The sequence below is a fragment of the Pinus tabuliformis genome, chromosome 6 (genome assembly GCF_031772625.1).
Source record: "Pinus tabuliformis cultivar Carrire ecotype Pingquan chromosome 6, CPIR1, whole genome shotgun sequence".
NCBI lineage: Eukaryota > Viridiplantae > Streptophyta > Pinopsida > Pinales > Pinaceae > Pinus > Pinus tabuliformis.
Genome location: NC_142292.1, coordinates 519554566 through 519571751, shown reverse-complemented (window position 1 = coordinate 519571751; position 17186 = coordinate 519554566).

The following is a 17186-nucleotide window of genomic DNA, read 5'->3' as shown; positions in this document are numbered from 1 at the left end:
AGATAGAGACATATTGCAGCTATTTCCAAGATCTCCTTCTCCATAATGCCAACAATGCATTATGTGCTCCCCCTGAGCCTATACCACCAATAGGAAGATGATCAACAGTAAGATGATGCATCAACAACCCCCAGCTTTTGCCTGAGGTATTCAAAAGTGTCCCTGGGCAACGGTTTGGTGAAAATATCAGCAACTTGTTCCTTAGAAGGAACATACTCCAACTTGACCTTCTGTTCAAGTACTTGTTCCCGGAGAAAATGGTACTTGATTGGTATGTGCTTGGTTTTTGAATGCATAACCGGATTCTTTGAGATGCTGATTGCACTTGTGTTGTCACATAAGATAGGGATTGGAGGAGTACAAGTGATTTGATAATCCTGCAAATTCTGCATCATCCAAAGGAGTTGGGTGCAACAAGATGCAGCAGCAACATATTCTGCTTCAGCTGTAGACAAGGCAATTGAACTCTGTTTCTTGCTGAACCAAGAGACCAGTCTGGGACCCATAAAGAACGCACCACCACTTGTGCTTTTCCTGTCATCCACGCTTCCGGCCCAATCTGCATCTGTATAGGCATGAAGAGTAAGATCTGTATTTCTAGGATACCATAAGCCATAATTTTGAGTCCCTTGAAGATATTTGAAAATTCTCTTCACTGCTTGAAGATGAGTCTCCTTCGGATTTGCCTGAAATCTTCCAACTATTCCAACTGCATGCATGATGTCTGGTCGGGTACCTGTCAAATATAGTAAACTTCCAATCATAGATCTGTAGGTTGGTTGATGTACTGCTGCAGATTCATCATTTGCACTGAGACTACATCCTGTGACCATGGGTGTACATACTGGTTTTGCATCTTCCATGCCATATTTCTTCAAAATCTGCTTGAGATACTTGGTTTGAGATAAAAAGATTCCTCCTTCCTTCTGTTGGATTTGCAAACCAAGGAAATATGTCAGTTCTCCTAGCAAGGACATTTCAAATTCTTTCTGCATGACTGAGGCAAAGCTTTGACTCATAGCTTCTTCATTGCTGCCAAAAATAATGTCATCTACATACACAACAAGTATTAGCAATTTGTCATTTTCAACTTTTATATACAGATTGCTATCTGCTGAACCTTTTAAGAAACCTTGTTGATGAAGATATTTGTCCAACCGGTAGTACCAAGCCCTTGGAGCTTGTTTGAGACCATAGAGAGCCTTTTTCAATCAGCATACAAGATTTGGATCATTTCCAAGAATGAACCCATCTGGCTGTTCAATGTACACTTCTTCTTCCAAGTCTCCATTCAAAAAGGCTGATTTCACATCCATTTGAAATACTTTGAAGTTCTGAAAACTTGAGAGAGCAAGGAACATTCGGATGGCCTCAAGTCTTGCAACAGGAGCAAAAGTTTCTTCAAAGTCTATTCCTTCTTGCTGCGCATACCCTTTACAAACGAGTCTGGCTTTGTTTCTAATTACTTCTCCATTTTCATTCAATTTATTTTTGAAGACCCATTTTGTTCCAATAACATTCTTATCTTTTGGTCTAGGAACCAGCTCCCAAGTGTTGTTCTTTTCGATTTGCTCAAGTTCTTCATCCATTGCTTTCACCCAACATTCATCTTTGCATGCCTCTTTCACATTTTGTGGTTCGGTGGAGGAAAGTAATGCCAAATAGCTTGAAGCTTCTGCAACTGTTCTTCTAGTTTGTATACCTGCTTCTTTTTGTCCCATGATTTGAGATTCTGGATGGTTCTTCTGAACATATCTGGATGGAGTCTTTTCTTCTATTCTTGTCCGTTCTTCTGCTTCTTCGTGAGGTTCTTCTTGAGATTCTTCTTGAGGTTCTTCTTCTTCATCATTCTGTCTTTGAGGGTAGCTCTCATCTTCTTCGATGTCTTCACGATGTATTTGCCTAGGAATATATCCCTTTTCATCAACCACTACATCAATGCTGTCAACAATTCTGCCAAGTCTTTTATTGTAGCATTTGTATGCTTTGCTATGTGGAGAATAGCCAAGAAGAATGCCTTCATCTGCTCTAGGATCAAGTTTGCCAAGCTGCTCCTCAGTATTCTTGATATAGCATTTGCTCCCAAATATTTTGAAGTGCTTTACCGAAGGAGTTTTACCACTCCAGAGCTCATGAGGGGTTTGAGTGCTATTCACCCGGACATTTGTCTTGTTGAGAATAATAACCGCAGTATGTGCAGCCTCACCCCAGAAGGTTGCGGGGGTTCCTGATTCATCAAGCATAGCACGAGCCATTTGTTGGATTGTTCTGTTCATTCTTTCAACAACTCCATTTTGCTGAGGCGTTCTAGCTGTAGAGAATTCTCTCCTTATCCCATGTTCATCACAGAAATCGAAAAATTCATTTGAAGTAAATTCCCCACCTCTGTCAGATCTGAGGCACTTAATTTTGTGACCTGATTCATTTTCAGCCAAGGCTTTGAAGGTTTTGAATTTTTCGAATGCTTCATCTTTGTGCTTCATAAGTCCTAACCAAACAAACCTGGAGAAATCGTCAATAAATAATATCAAGTATTCCTCTCCTCTAGGTGTTCTTTTTCTGAATGGTCCACATACATCTGTATGTACTAGCTCAAGAGGCATGCTGGCTGATCCTTCTTTCTCTGGAAAGTTAGTTCTGGTTTGTTTTCCAAACTGACATGATCTGCATATGGTGTTGTCAGGAATTTTGATATCTGGAAGATCGCGAACTGCCTGATATTTGCAAGCTTTCCTTATTTGTGAGAAGCTTAGATGTCCCAACCTTCGATGCCATAACCAGTGCTCTTCATTCTTGCTTAGATAGCATTGTTGTTGTCCTTCATCAAATATGTATAGATTATTTGGAGTTCTCTTTCCTTTGAGAACTGTTTTACCTGTATCAAGATCACGAACAAGGCATCCATTTGATATGAATATAACCTCGGTTCTTTGATCACACATCTGGCTGACACTTAGTAGATTATGCTTCAATCCATCAACAAACAAAACATTTCCAGCCTTAACATCTTCTTTTAAAGGAGCAATACCTTTTCCTTTTATAGTTGCAGGAGTATCATTTCCAAAAGAGACTTTCTTTCCCTTTTCTAAATTAGAATAAGACTCAAGTTTTTCTTTATCACCTGTCATATGCTTCGAACATCCACTGTCAATGTACCATAGATTTTCTTGTCCTTCTGCATAAAATGCTATCCCACATCTTTCTGTTTGAGGTTCCTTTATTCTCCATGTTTTGGCGCCTGAGGCTTGTTCCTTTTTCTGCTCTTGTACCTTTCTTTCCGGAAACCTGCTTCTGCATTCCAAGTCTTTATGTCCAAAATTATTGCAAATAGAACATTCAACTTCATTTTCAAGAGCTGAAAAGTTGTTATAGGTCCTTTTTGTAATCCCTGTCATACTTCTTTGTTTTTGAGCTTCTCTAGTCATGATTGTTTTATACGCAACACATTGAGCTGCTTTGTGACCAAAGTTATGGCAAGAAAAGCATTGTCCATTGAAGAAGCTTCTGCGATTATTGGATCTACCAGCCAACTGATTGTAATTTCTATTTTCATCTATTCTTGAACCAAATTGAGAAGATTTTACCTGTGGCTGGTTGTGGCTTTTGTTCACCCTGAAGCTGGATTGCCCCTGATAGTTTCTGCTTGACATTTGTCCCTGCTTTACCTGATGATCTTCCTTGTGCTCTTGCTCATTTCTTCTTGCTGCATCAAGATAACTTTTTGAAGTGGATGCTTGAGAAGTTTCTCCATTATAGCCCAAACCTGTCTTATTTAGTGGAGACCGCTGCACACTGATAATCTCATCCAAAGTTTCAGATCCTTTGACAAACTTGAGATTAATAGTTTTTGTTTTCTCAATTTCTTTTCTAAGACCAACAATTTCACCTTCTAATTTTTCAAGATGTTTTTCCTTTTCATCAATTTGGAATTGTAGAGTATCAATAATCATGTTCTTTTCTTCTATGCATCTCTTGAGTCTAGTAATTTCATCATAAAGGTTATCCACATCTACAGCATCCTCATAATCATCATCTTCAAATGCCATTAACAACCTATATTTATTACCTTGTTCATCTTCATCACTGTTTGATAAGCCATCACTATCTTCATGGGTGTAGTAGCTTTTCTTATTTGCGCTTTGTTTCTTGTTCCATCTAACTGGTTCCTTTCCTTTATCCTTATAAGAGCATTTTGCAGCATAATGACCTACTCTTCCACAAGCAAAGCATTTGAAAGGTAGCTTACCTCTGAACCTTCCAGAACCTCTTTGAAGATTTCTGACAAAATTTGATTCTTCTTCCTCTTCTTCTGGATCATGGCTTGCTTCATAGTAATCTTTTTTGCCTGATGCTTTAAAAGCAGCCTCCCTTCTGTCTGATGGTCCTCCCTTTCTCATTTCATAAGCAGTTAGAATTCCATGTAGCTGAGACATAGTAAGAACACGGAGATTTTCTTTTTCTTCTATTGCAGATACTTTGGATTCAAACTTGGGGGATAATGATCTTAGAATCTTTTGAACTACTAGAGACTCCTTTACTTCTTCACCCAAATTTTTCATACAATTTACAATCTCATCTACCCGAAGAAAATAATTAGCCACACTTTCATCATTATACATCTTGAGAGTCTCATATTGAATTCTGAGAGTTTGAAGTTTGGCTTGTTTTACCTGTTCATCTCCTTCATAGCTTGTGATCATTTTGTCCCATATTTCTTTTGCTGATTTGAAGTGCATTACCTTCATGAATTCTGTTTGGGATATACTTCCTAATAGAGTACTGACTGCTTTTGCATTTGTTTCATACTTCTTTTTCTCAGCTGGATCTGTAGGAGTAGCTGAAGGAAAAGCATAGCCTGTTTCTACAATGTCCCAAACTTCAGTACCAAGAGATTGAAGATATGCAGTAACTCTTACCTTCCAATAATTGAAGTTTGTCCCATCAAAAACTGGTGGCCTGATTGATGCTTCTCTCTCGTAGTTGCTCATGATGAACGATCTACCTTCAAGCGATCAAGCTTTTCTGAAGGACCGGCTCTGATACCAATTGTTGGAAATAATACTGAGAGGGGGGGTGAATCAGTATTATCAAGCAATTTACCAAATCTTCCTTATTTGATCTTTTGAATTATTCTTGCATATCAGTACCATAAAATAATGAGCATGAATAAAGAAAATAGACAGCCACACCAAAGAACACAAGATGTAAGGTGGAAACCCAATGCGGGAGAAAACCACCTGCTGCAATATGTCTCTATCTTCTTTCAAGAAATTCTTTTTACAATGATTTTGTACTGGTGCAGTCCTTTACCAGCACGCAGGCTGCAACCTGCAGAGAGCTACAACTCTCTCTCGTTTTCCAGTCTCTCCTGGAAGGGAGCTACAACCCCCTACTTCTTTTCATGAAGAATCAAAAGATCAGCAAGTATACAACAGATACAGTCCACTACAGATATCAGATCAGTAATTACAGAAATAACCCAGAACACCTTATGAACAGAAATATACAGTCAACAGATCATCTTAAGACAGGGACGCATATTTTCTTTCTGTGACCTGTGACTGGACGCAGTCTACCTTCCACTGTTCTGCGTGCCGACGCACTGTTCCTCTATGCTTTGCTGCGACCGGCGCACCCAAAAACACTATCGCGCCGCGTCTTTTGCTTCAGAGACGCACCCAATAACACAGTCGCGCCGCGTCCTTTGCCTCAGAGACGCACCTGAGCCTTTACTGTACTGCGTCCCGACGCACTTTCCCTTCACTGAACCTGCGTCCCTTCAGATATAAAAGATATGAGGACTTCAGAACCAACCCAAACACTCAGATCCACAGATCTGATCATGCGCCATAGAGATCACAGTCCATTAGAAGATTCGCCTTCATAGATCTGGACTAGATCTCACCAAAAGATATTCAACCAAGATGATGCATAATCCAAATGAACTCCTTTGCTTTATATAGGCAAGCTTCTCCCCAAAACATGGAACAAAACCACGAGCCGACACCATAGAAACACAAAACCGTCGGCTAGATACCACACAAGAAACCCCCACGTGCTTTTCTCTGCCTTGAAATGTGTGCACTGGGCGGACGCACCTCCTGAACGGCTGGCCTGCGTCCCTGGACGCGGGTTCTGTATGGTATACCTGCGGGGACGCACTTGCTGAACATATTTCCTGCGTCCTTCTTGATTTATCACCTGAATGGGTTTGCCATCAAGGACAACACCTGAATCATAATGCCAACACATGAAAGAATGGAGCGTGAAGGTATTGCAGCGGATGAGGCATAAGCTGGGTTGGTGAATTCTCTAAGCAACGTCTCTTGAACATATCGGCGACATTGAAAATGGATTGGTAGCGTTAACCCCAAAAATGGATGGTATAGAGGACCAATGTTGATATGACCGGTGAACGGAATAACCCAACCTGACTCAATCATGGTGATGGAGTGAAAGTTTTATGTTCAAGAGTGACCTGCTACCAATAAAGTTCTTCAAGTTTTCTTCCCAATTTTCCCCCAGTCCTTGCTGACCAGTACCTCTTTATTTTTGTCAAGCTTAAGGAGGAGCTAAAAAGTGGAGGTGATGATAAGAACACGACCAAGGCTCAAAAGCTGATAGTAATGCGATCACAAAGGTTATTTACCGAAAGTGGGTTCATTTTTTAATGAGCTTGAACTCTGGGGGAACATATGCTCATAACTAGGTTTATTTTTTAACGAGCTTGAACTTTGCGGAAACATTGCTCGTGCTAGTTGTATAATAAGGATGTCTCTCATTAGTAGGTTCATTTTTTAGGGAGCTTGCCCCATGCGCAACTTTGCTCCAGAGCCTTTTATATGTAAGCTAGGAACGACCAACTACTGTCCTAGGGGTTAAAGAACTACTAAGGTTAGGTAGGATAGCTTCTCGACGGGAAAACTTTCCTTTAATTTTCCATTTCTGTCGGTCCCGGCAAAGGTGAATGGTTGACTAGACCAATCACCTAACTTAAGTAGTTCAAGTTAGTAGAAAAACTACGGGGTTAGAGTTACGCTGGTTATTTTTCACTTGCGTACAAAAGGTTTGTATGCCCCCAAGTATAAAGAGAAGTAGAGTTTCCAGGTTACCATATGGAAGTTCTTGCATTAAAGCAAGGTTGTTTCGTCTGCATTTGCAGACAAAACACTTCCTTGGCTCTGCCCATTGAAATAGAAAAAGGTGAATGGTGGGAGCTTCCACTCACATAACGTTTGACGAGGGAATCCTTTTCCAGTCTAATCCCATTTTCCTAAACGGACGGGTGTGTCAGACTAGCCATATATCCTATCTGGAAACCTACCTTATATCTAGGGTTTTCCTGCTGAATCAGACCAGGGCGCATGCCCCCTAGGTTTAGTCACATTCACTGAAACACTCGCACTCATCAGGTGGACGGATTGGAGGTTGATGAGACATTCCTTGTGCAAAAAGACAGGTTAGGGATGGCATTTGACTAGTAGTCATGTTTGAACTAGGAAATGAAAGCTGGTCAACGAGCTGGACCATTCTGCCTTCATACGAGAAACACATCACTCGAAAGAGTGAGGAAACAATAGCTCCCATGCTATAAATGTAGTCACGCCCAAGGAGTAGATTGTAATCTAGAGGCCCTTGGACTACCATCACGTTTAGATGAACGGTTTTCCTTCTCAAAGTTATAGGAAAATTTGGAAGGATCCCTAACGGTCGACTGGTTCCTTTGTTAAAGCCTAACAGATTTCGAATCTTAGGCAGAAGCGATGGTGAACCAAGCGCTTTCCAAGCAATTGAGGAAAGGATACTCACGGAAGCCCCTTCATCTATGATAGTACCAGCCATGATCATTGTGTAAGCTTGCACTATGATTTAGAATGGTACATTAGATAGTAAGCGGGATCTCCCTAGTAGATTCCAATGGAAGGAAACGACTAGATGCTTGGAGGAGGGACCGAATAAACGGACGGATGAATCTCTGACGAACTTCCTTCCTGCAGTAAAGCAATGGGTAGATTTCCCCCATGTTCATCGGACTCTGTGTTAACAAAAATAATTTGAACGGTGTCGTTCTCATTCTCTTTGGTGACTGTATCATCTGAAGGTGGACCTTATGAAGACAAGACTGGGTCGACTGCCATCTCGACCTGTTCAATTTGGTCTTGTGCGGACTCAGAGGGTTTATCTTCAATGATAGGTGCTTCGACCGACAACAAAAGTGTGTTAGTTGGATTTTCAACTAGCGATGGACTTGGCAAGAGTTTTTTGTATCCAAGAGTAAGTCGTTGTGGTGAAGCAGGATGGTTATCCAAGACTCTTTTAGCTTTGTCTAAGAACAGACAACGGTGGACGGCATGATCGCCTTCACACAATCTACAAGGAAATTTAGATCTTCCTTTCTGTCCATTGACTTCGTTTTCACTAGTTGATGGTGTGCTCTCAACATGATCGTCAGAGGTTGAAGACACCGGATTGTGCAAGCGGGGAGACCAGTCCCTTAAGATCCGTGAGATGCAAGGACAATCTCAATGATAGTGGTGTCCTTTGCAAATGACACATGGAGATTTAGGTTTGGATGGTGCAGTGTGTGGATTTTTGCCAGATGATGCATGGTTTCCCCCTTTCATCATTAGCTTCTTCTTCTCTTTCTTCTTCTTCTCAGTTACTTGGTTTTTAGTGTTACTAGCTTCACCAAGTGAAGTGAAGAGGAAGAAGGAGAGAGATAAACAAACGAAGTAGAAGGTGGGGGAGCGACTTCAGTATCATCTGGTTGCTGATTTGATTGCTGAGGAATTACAGTGTTTTGAACGACATAGGTCAATAAAAGCCATATTGGCAGGCCAATTGTGAGTCCTGGAAGGGACAATGTAACCATACGTGGAGCACCAACATCTCCCCAAGAAGAGAAAGGACTATGATTCCCCCCAAGGGGAAATCCTTGATTGGTGGACTCTATTTTCTCAACCTAAGACCAATGAGGGAATAGTGATGTTATTCAAATTAAAATAAATTTTATGACGCTTTGACCCAACTTGTTTTTTCAATTTTTAAGAGTCGAGAAAAAGCTAAAGATGACTCTAGTCGCCTTCAATTTTTCATGAGCCTGAAGTGACAAGTGCTCAAATGGACCTATTTCTTTTAAGGAGTCTGAAAAGGAGTGAAAGTGACTACTCTAGAAATCTAGACAAAGGGATTACCAAACCAACCGCAAAACTGCAGAATACTTTTTACGTACGTCAGTCAATCTTCCCGAATGCTGTGTTCAGTGCCTTGCGATCGATAGGGCGACAGACATGGCTTCCTAAGGATAAAGGATATAGCTTATTGTGGTCTCCCAATATATACTTGACGGTACATGGGAGCACAAGTCCGTACTGGAACCTGTTGTATCAAAGAGGAGGAATCACCCAACCTACGATGAAAACGATAGTTACCAGGATTTATGATGCCAAAATACGTCTCTAGCCTAGAATTCTAGATGTTGTGTGTTAGGTTCCAAAGAGTTTTTATGTTCATTGAGGTTTATTTTACAGTTGATCTTTCTTAAGAAGTTTGCCTTTAAGGTTCACCACGTGATGTAGATATACAATTCCTAAATATGCAAACTAAGATGATAAACAGTCGTTTACTTTATTTTAGCAATGAAAATCCTAGCTATTAAGGAAAGAGAAGTAAAATTGTTTCAACATAGAGCAGAGAGCACACACTAAGATGCACTGTCCTAAATCAATTTCCATATGCAGTTTAAATGCAAATGCACATGCATGTATTTGTTTTTCAGTTTCCTTAATGTGAGAATGAAAAAAAGAAAACTAAGTACAGATCTGAACTATCTTTCCTCAAAGCGACACTTTAACAATTTCTTTTCAAAAATGAAAGGAAGATTTAGACAACATTTTCAATTTCGACTTGAAAACTAATTTTGACACTTCAAAGAATTGATGATTCAAATCAAATACAATGGAAAAAGTGTAACCAACTATCTAAAATAGGAAGACTTTACGACACTCTTTTCTTTGACTGAAAACGACACTTGTGACAATTTCAAATCAAAATACGACAGTTCGATTAAGCTATTGTTTGCAAAGGAGAACTGTAAATGATGAAAAATACATAAAAAACATTCACAATTCTTTATTAATTGAGGTTGAATAATGCAAAGGAAGAGAGTTTCAACAGTGATATACTGATCATAGACAACAAAACTACTGAATAAAGCTGAAGACAATGAAGAAAAAACCAAAATCTGGAGGCAGAAACACTCTCACTCAATCATCGCACCTGTAACACAGGGAAACAGGGATGCATCTCACCTGCAACACACGGGAGGTGCAATGCATATAGGTTGCCAATGAGAGATAGTGCGATGGTCCAAGGATGAGACTGAGCTTCATTTTCACTCACAGTTTGCAGCTAAGTTCCGGGATTTAAGCTGAGCTAATGATAGACAGTAAACACAAAGTATAGGGGCTGATCTAATGAGGTTATTTGAGCTACCACCAGGGAACTTAGGATGTTTGCAAGTCAGATGTTCAGTTCATAAACTAACCTAGAGATTGATTGAAGCAGCGTAGATCTACTTTGCAGTTGCATAGCAAAAGCAGTTCGAAGGCTAGCTGGCTTAACTTCAAGCTCCGTCTATCATTTATAAAGCAAACAACAGTAACTAACAATCAAACTATTCATTCCCCAGCGGAGTCACCATTTTGTTAGCGGGAAAACTAGTGTCCATTCAGAGCTGCTAGTCCCACTAAGACGGGTAGCTATCTTAGAAACAAACAAACTAAAGTTACTTGTGTTTTCCTTTATGAGAGATAGATGAGAGAGAATCAGAGAGTACCAACCTTAGTTTTTCGCTTGGCTCCTTGCTTGTTCCCCCCCCCCCCCCCCCCCTTTGATAGAGCTTCGCCACTCTTTCCTCACTTGTTCCACTTCAAAGGACACTTGTAGAGTCAAAGCTGAACAATACCATCAAAGCATAGATATTTAACCATAAACAATATAGAATCAGATGCATATTAACCATACAAATGCATACACCAATACAAGATTCAGAAATGTACAAGAATGTGGAGGAAAACTCAAATAGCTTTATTGATAGAAGTAGTAGAAGAGAGGATTACAACCTAGTGGTGTGACCCAGCGCCATCCTCCCAGCATGAAAGCCCTCTTCACCTCATGAAAAGCTAGATCACCCAACACTACAACGTTTCACAGAGAAACCAATAACACTTCCTTACAAAAATACAAAATTCTAGCCTTCGGATCTCTAGGATGAGGGATCCATATATAGATATTTGTAGGTGGGTGAGTCAGCTTCTGGGATTTTGATTAGTGTCATTTCACTGATAGTTCTTGGTTCCACTTGGAGATTTCATGATCTATTACTCATCCCTGGGCGAATTCAGAGAGGCAAGTGTCAAATGAGTAGTTTCTAGAAGATTCTCTAGGTTTCCACCTAGCAAACTACCTCTACCATTTGTCTGCTCTCACTCATCGCACCCTACAGAAGGGATTTTCAGTATGCATCGCATCCTTTTCATGTGATAGGTGAGATGCATCGCACCCTCAACATGGAGCAGTCTGTATGGTCCAGTTTTGACCAGTTTTTCAGGGAGAACTTCTGGGAAATGATATAATCAACTGACCTTGTTCCTTTAGGCTATGAAACAACACTTTTAGGGGTTTAGAAGCCCTTGGTTTATGGACATATGTGATTGGGGTTGCAGTGCCCAAATATGTTTATAACAACTGGGATCTTGTAGGAAAAGATTGCACTAATGGATGTTGTAGTGAAATTCTAATCTCATCCCTCTCTAGGTTCATAATAGTCAACAATCGAATGTGACAACGTACTGATTGGGAAGCCATCACTCTAAATTCTCTCCTTGACCTTTATTTTTCTTTCCTCGGTATTTTTTCCTATAGTCCAACTAGATCCAATAATACCGACACTGTCCTAAGGGTTTGGGATGACTGCTTCGGCGGTGGATGAAGTTGTGACTGGTGGTGGATTTTCCAGACTAATTTGAAAGCCTGGATGATTCGGCATTGGTTCCTCTAGTTGTATACCCACTCCTTCTTCTTCCTCCTCTTCTAGGCCTTAACTCCTAGCCATTTTATTTATATGGGCCTCCTCTATCTAAATATCCCCAGCTGAGTTAGAAGTCCTCTTTGATGCTTTGCCCATGTTTACTGGGGATTCATCCTCCATTTATGTATTAAAAGGCCATGAATCAAAGTTAGATTTCCATTCAATTTCGAGCTTAGGGTCATCTACGTAAGTTGATTCTTTAATATTTTCTCTCCTTCGAGAAATGATGCCTTGGGGATCATAATGCCAAGTGTCTCCCTTTTCAAGCTCTATGGACTCAAGTAAGGTATCAACTATTTTAAAAGCATGCCTTTTGTTTACTGCAAAAGGACATACAAGTTGTCCCATTTTAAAAATGTAACCTTTCTTTGTTGGTACAAAATGAAACAAGTCTACACAGAGGATCTGTCGAATAAATTCAAGGGTAGAAATCCTCATAGGAATGAATACTGATAAGCGTTATGGATGAAGTTCACAACCATAAAGCCGAATCTCTGTCTAATCCTCATAGAGTTACCACTATCCTATCATAGCATCATTGCTAAGTTGGAGGAACTCTTTTTGTTGCGGGATGATACTCGGTGGCAGGGACCCATGGATGGTCGTGTATACAATAAACATGAAGGTCAAGATGATTTGGGAACACCAGCTTAGGCCAGATCTTCTTCTTACAGACATATTCCAGTCAAACACATAATTTCATTGTTTGTTGGGAGAAAACACATGGAGGTACAAACATTGGAATTATTCAATATGGGTAATATAGGAATAGGTAGAACAAAAGGGAATAGTATCAAAAGTAATAACTGGTGGGGAAGTAATGAAGCTGAAAACATATGGTTGCTAATAGGTAGAGTGGGATGTTGAGCTAGAAACAAGGTTGTTTCATTTTATGAAAACACCCCAGGATGGCCTTATTTATCATGTGCGAGCTATCTTTGCCCATCAGACAGGAAATTACAGACAAAATGGGTTGAACGGACTCGTGGAAGAGTGTTATTGGGAAAAATTATTCTAGGGGAAGGGATTTAAGTTCAGGGGAAAATATTTGATATAGGAAGGATTGTTGTTCAGCGGGAGGGAGAGTAACGAAGTGAAGAACTAGGGTAGCATCGGTGAATGGTTGCATTATGGAAGAAATAGGGAAGATTAAAACTCTTTGGATTAAGGAAGGGGTTACTTCTAGAATTTTATTCCCTGAGGTAGAAACAAATAATTTCTTTCCTTTTTGGTATGCTGCAACAAGCTAGGGTATAAATTTAGGGAAATGATGAACTGAAGGTGAATTATGAAAATACAGACTAGAGTTGAAAACCCTAAAAGTTTCTTCTTCCCTCACATGGCTATAAAATAGTTCAAAGAGGAGGTCAGCGAGATGATAAGAACAAGCAGGATCCGTAATTTGACTCTTGGAATCCATTAAGGGGTTAAGACCAAAAGACTTGACTTCACAGGTTTTATAGGTTGTGGGAGAAGTTTTCTTCATTTTATTGAGTGAATCAAAGTAAAAATATAGGTGGCCAGGGTGTTGGGTTACCTGGAGCCCATAGGAGTATTTGAAAGCAACGTTGAGAGTTGTCCTTATATGGTTCTCGTACGCAAAGTGGGAGGTCCTGTGCAGGTGACCAGGCAGGGATATTCTTGTTGGGACTGTACAACAGCTATCGGGAAAGGTAGGTTTTAACAACAAGTTAATATAATAAGGAGAGAACAATTGTCCAAGTGGTGAGCTTAGAGATCATAAAAAAGGTATGTGGCAACATAGGGTTTGTTAGGAGAAAGGGAAGTGAAGAATATGAGTGGGAGAGGACAGTTATGATTTTACCTTTACCTTTACCTTTGGGCCCCGTGGCGCTGGTCGTGAGGAGCCAATGGGAGGAGCCCATCTGGAAGTTGGCTCCCACCACGCTACCACAAATAGAACCATGAGCGGAGTGAACTCTCTTCTTGCCCCTGGAACCAATCAAAATCGTCAGAATGGTGTTGAATTTTCAACGTCGGCGTTGTTCCTCCCATTAATTCTCATGCAAGTTATACCCCCAAAGTTGTTTAGGAGTGTCGGAGGGTGGTTAAGGATGGAGGTCTTGGTGAAATAAACACGGCCTTTACCCTCTGCTCCAAATATCGTCAAGTCCCTTGATCATTTTGTTCGCGATTAAGTCTGAGCACCTAATTTGCAATACATGCTGCACTATGAATTCTATACTGAAAGAGGTTGGTCCTTATGATTTCTCTTGAGAGAAATTATTCCCTTTAACTTACATAATCACAGTCCTACTGAAATATTTGGAGAAGCATACCAGGGCTGGAGATAAGAGTTCCCAAGAATTGATAATTTGTAATGGAATTAATAAGTGGCTAACCTCAATCTAGATGACTTGTATTCATGGGCTTGGAAGTAGTGTTGTGGTATATGCAATATTCTAATATCCTTTTTCTTAACCATATTGTAAATTTTGACCTCCTAAATGACCACGAGCCTGATTTTGACCATATACCTCTAACATTAACTCTAAAAATTGAAATTCACACCAGCTACATGCAAGAGAATTATGAGAGTCAAACACACATTCGTTTTAATAGAAGTAAAATGGATCACTTATCAAAGGATTTAAATAGGGATTTAGATTTCTTAAAATATAACGATAACATTGATTATATCTACCACAATTTTACTACAACCATTTCCACTACCATTAACAAGTTCTCTACCGAGGCTCCTTATAAAATGAATAATAGAAATTCTAACCCTCAGTATGGTAATGATTGTAAAATTGTTATGAAAGTAGAATACGGATGTTTTTGACAAAACCATAAAGCTTGAAAAAATAAATATGTACAACTATCTCATCAAAGAAAGGAAAGATCCTATATAAATAGGAGCCAAGATCATCTTCTTCACCTTTCTAAAGTTGATCCTTGGAAATTTTGGAGGAAAATTCTTGTTCCAAAAAATTAAAGAAAATAATTTGATCCCCTTAAAGAACTCGGATATCTTCTCTTTGGGATACCTTGAGTTTAGGATTAAGCAACTCGATAATGGGAAATATAGGAATATTGAAGGATACCAAGCTGAAGTTATCAAAATGAGAAGGCTTGTCCTTATCCTTCATATACACAAACTCCTCAATCTGGCAGTGAAACAAGGTTTCCCTAAGCCTTGGATGCAAAGCCTTATTCTGCCTATCTTTAAAAGGGGATAAAATGATTCCCTCTAACTATAGGACCATTATGATTAGCCACATTTTAGCCATGTTGTATGGGGTAATTTTGGAAAAAACGATTAGCCTTTGGCTTGAAAGCCATGGTAAATGAGATGAGGGGAAAGTTGGATTTAGGAGACATTACTCAACTATAGACCATCTTGTTATTCTTAGGATCATTGTAGAGGAATGTCACAATAATAAGATTGATCTCTTATGTTGTTTTGTTGACTTTAGAAAAACTTTTGACATTGTTCCTTAGGATAAGCTATGGAAGAGGCTAGAAGAGATCATGGTTCCTATTGATTTGGGGGTTGTTGTGACTAGGATATACGAGAATGTTATTTCCAAGTTCAAGAGCACTGAGCGTTGGTCATAAGAAATTACATGCAATATTAAAGTTAAGCAAGGATGTCCCTTATCCAATGACGCGTTAGTATCAATGCCAGTTGTACCATTTTGTCTAAACCCCAAAAGGGGACACTTGAATTCCATATTTATGTATTATTTTATTCAATTTATTTTTATAAACTAGAGGTACAAAGATTTTTATTGTAATGACAATTGTCCCGATTCTGAGGAATCTGGACTGTCAAGCTGTTAAGATATTTTGGGGTGAGTCTTTGTGAATTTCGACAAGCATTAACCTAGCTGTTGGGTAGGTTTTAGATAGGTGTCTATTTTCTTGTTATGGATAGATATTATCCCGTCAATGGGAGTTGTATTTGTACAATTAGATAGCATATGAGTTTCGAGTAGAAGAGGAGAGGAGCTTGAGAATCGAGTCACTACACTCCCTTTATAAATATTTTTTGTTTATCGAATTGATAGGGTTGTTTTTTATGTCTTGTCTGAAATGTGCATTGAGCCTGTTAGAAGAGTATGTGCCTTTGGTTTAGTCAAATGATGCATACAACAAAGGAGGATATGTGAAAATTATAAAACTTTGATAACTACAGGGTCAACGTTATTAATGATCATTGGCAGATCGATTGAGAATATAACATTTCATTTGGACCATAAATAATTGTGTTGGAATAGGGTTGTAAGAGTCCGATGGAGACAAATTATTCTTGGTAAGTGAAAAAGGAGCTCGTATACCCAGTATAACAGACAATGATTAGTTTTGGGAGGGTCGCCATATGTTTTATTTCCGTGCATTGCTCAACTTTGGGAAAAGATAAATGAGGGTGCGTGAGACAAAGTTTTGATAGCAAATATCCCTAGCAAGTCGTTGGACTATTGGTATGTCTTGTATAAACCGATAGGTTTGTATGCGAGAAATTGAGCAAAGTCTTGTAGGCTCCAATCATTTGGTTCAAGGTCCATGTTACAACAGTTGAATGTATTATTAATGCAAAGTGATCCAACACAAATCGAGGATAGCAGAGATAACCAACAGTCAAAGGTCGGCTCTGCTTCCTCTTCTGTGCCACAATAAGTTTGTAAATTCAATCTAAATCTGACCTTGCATCGTGGGCCCAATGGCTAGTTAGAAGTTGGAGGATGCGAGTGTGCATATTTTGTGATAGGAGAAAGGCCAACTCCCCATCACAGGTAAGGTCTGACCTCCCCGACTTGCTTGGGTAAGAATTCGTACTCCTCATAAATTTAAATTAGTGCTAATTTTTTAAAAAGAAGGTCTCAATTGAATCCATTGGGACCATTAGAATGGAGGTTCAAAAGAGCCACAAATACCGTATATGAAATCCCAATTGAACTCTATAAGAAAGTAATATTTCCTTCACAAGTAAAATAAAATGACGACGAGGGACGACATTGGATAGTAATTTCACCAGAGTATGAGGGGTTTCAAATTCATTGAAAATTACTGCCCCACCTACTAGGGAACCAAGGTAAAAGCCATGAAGTATTATCTAGGTCTTCTTTTT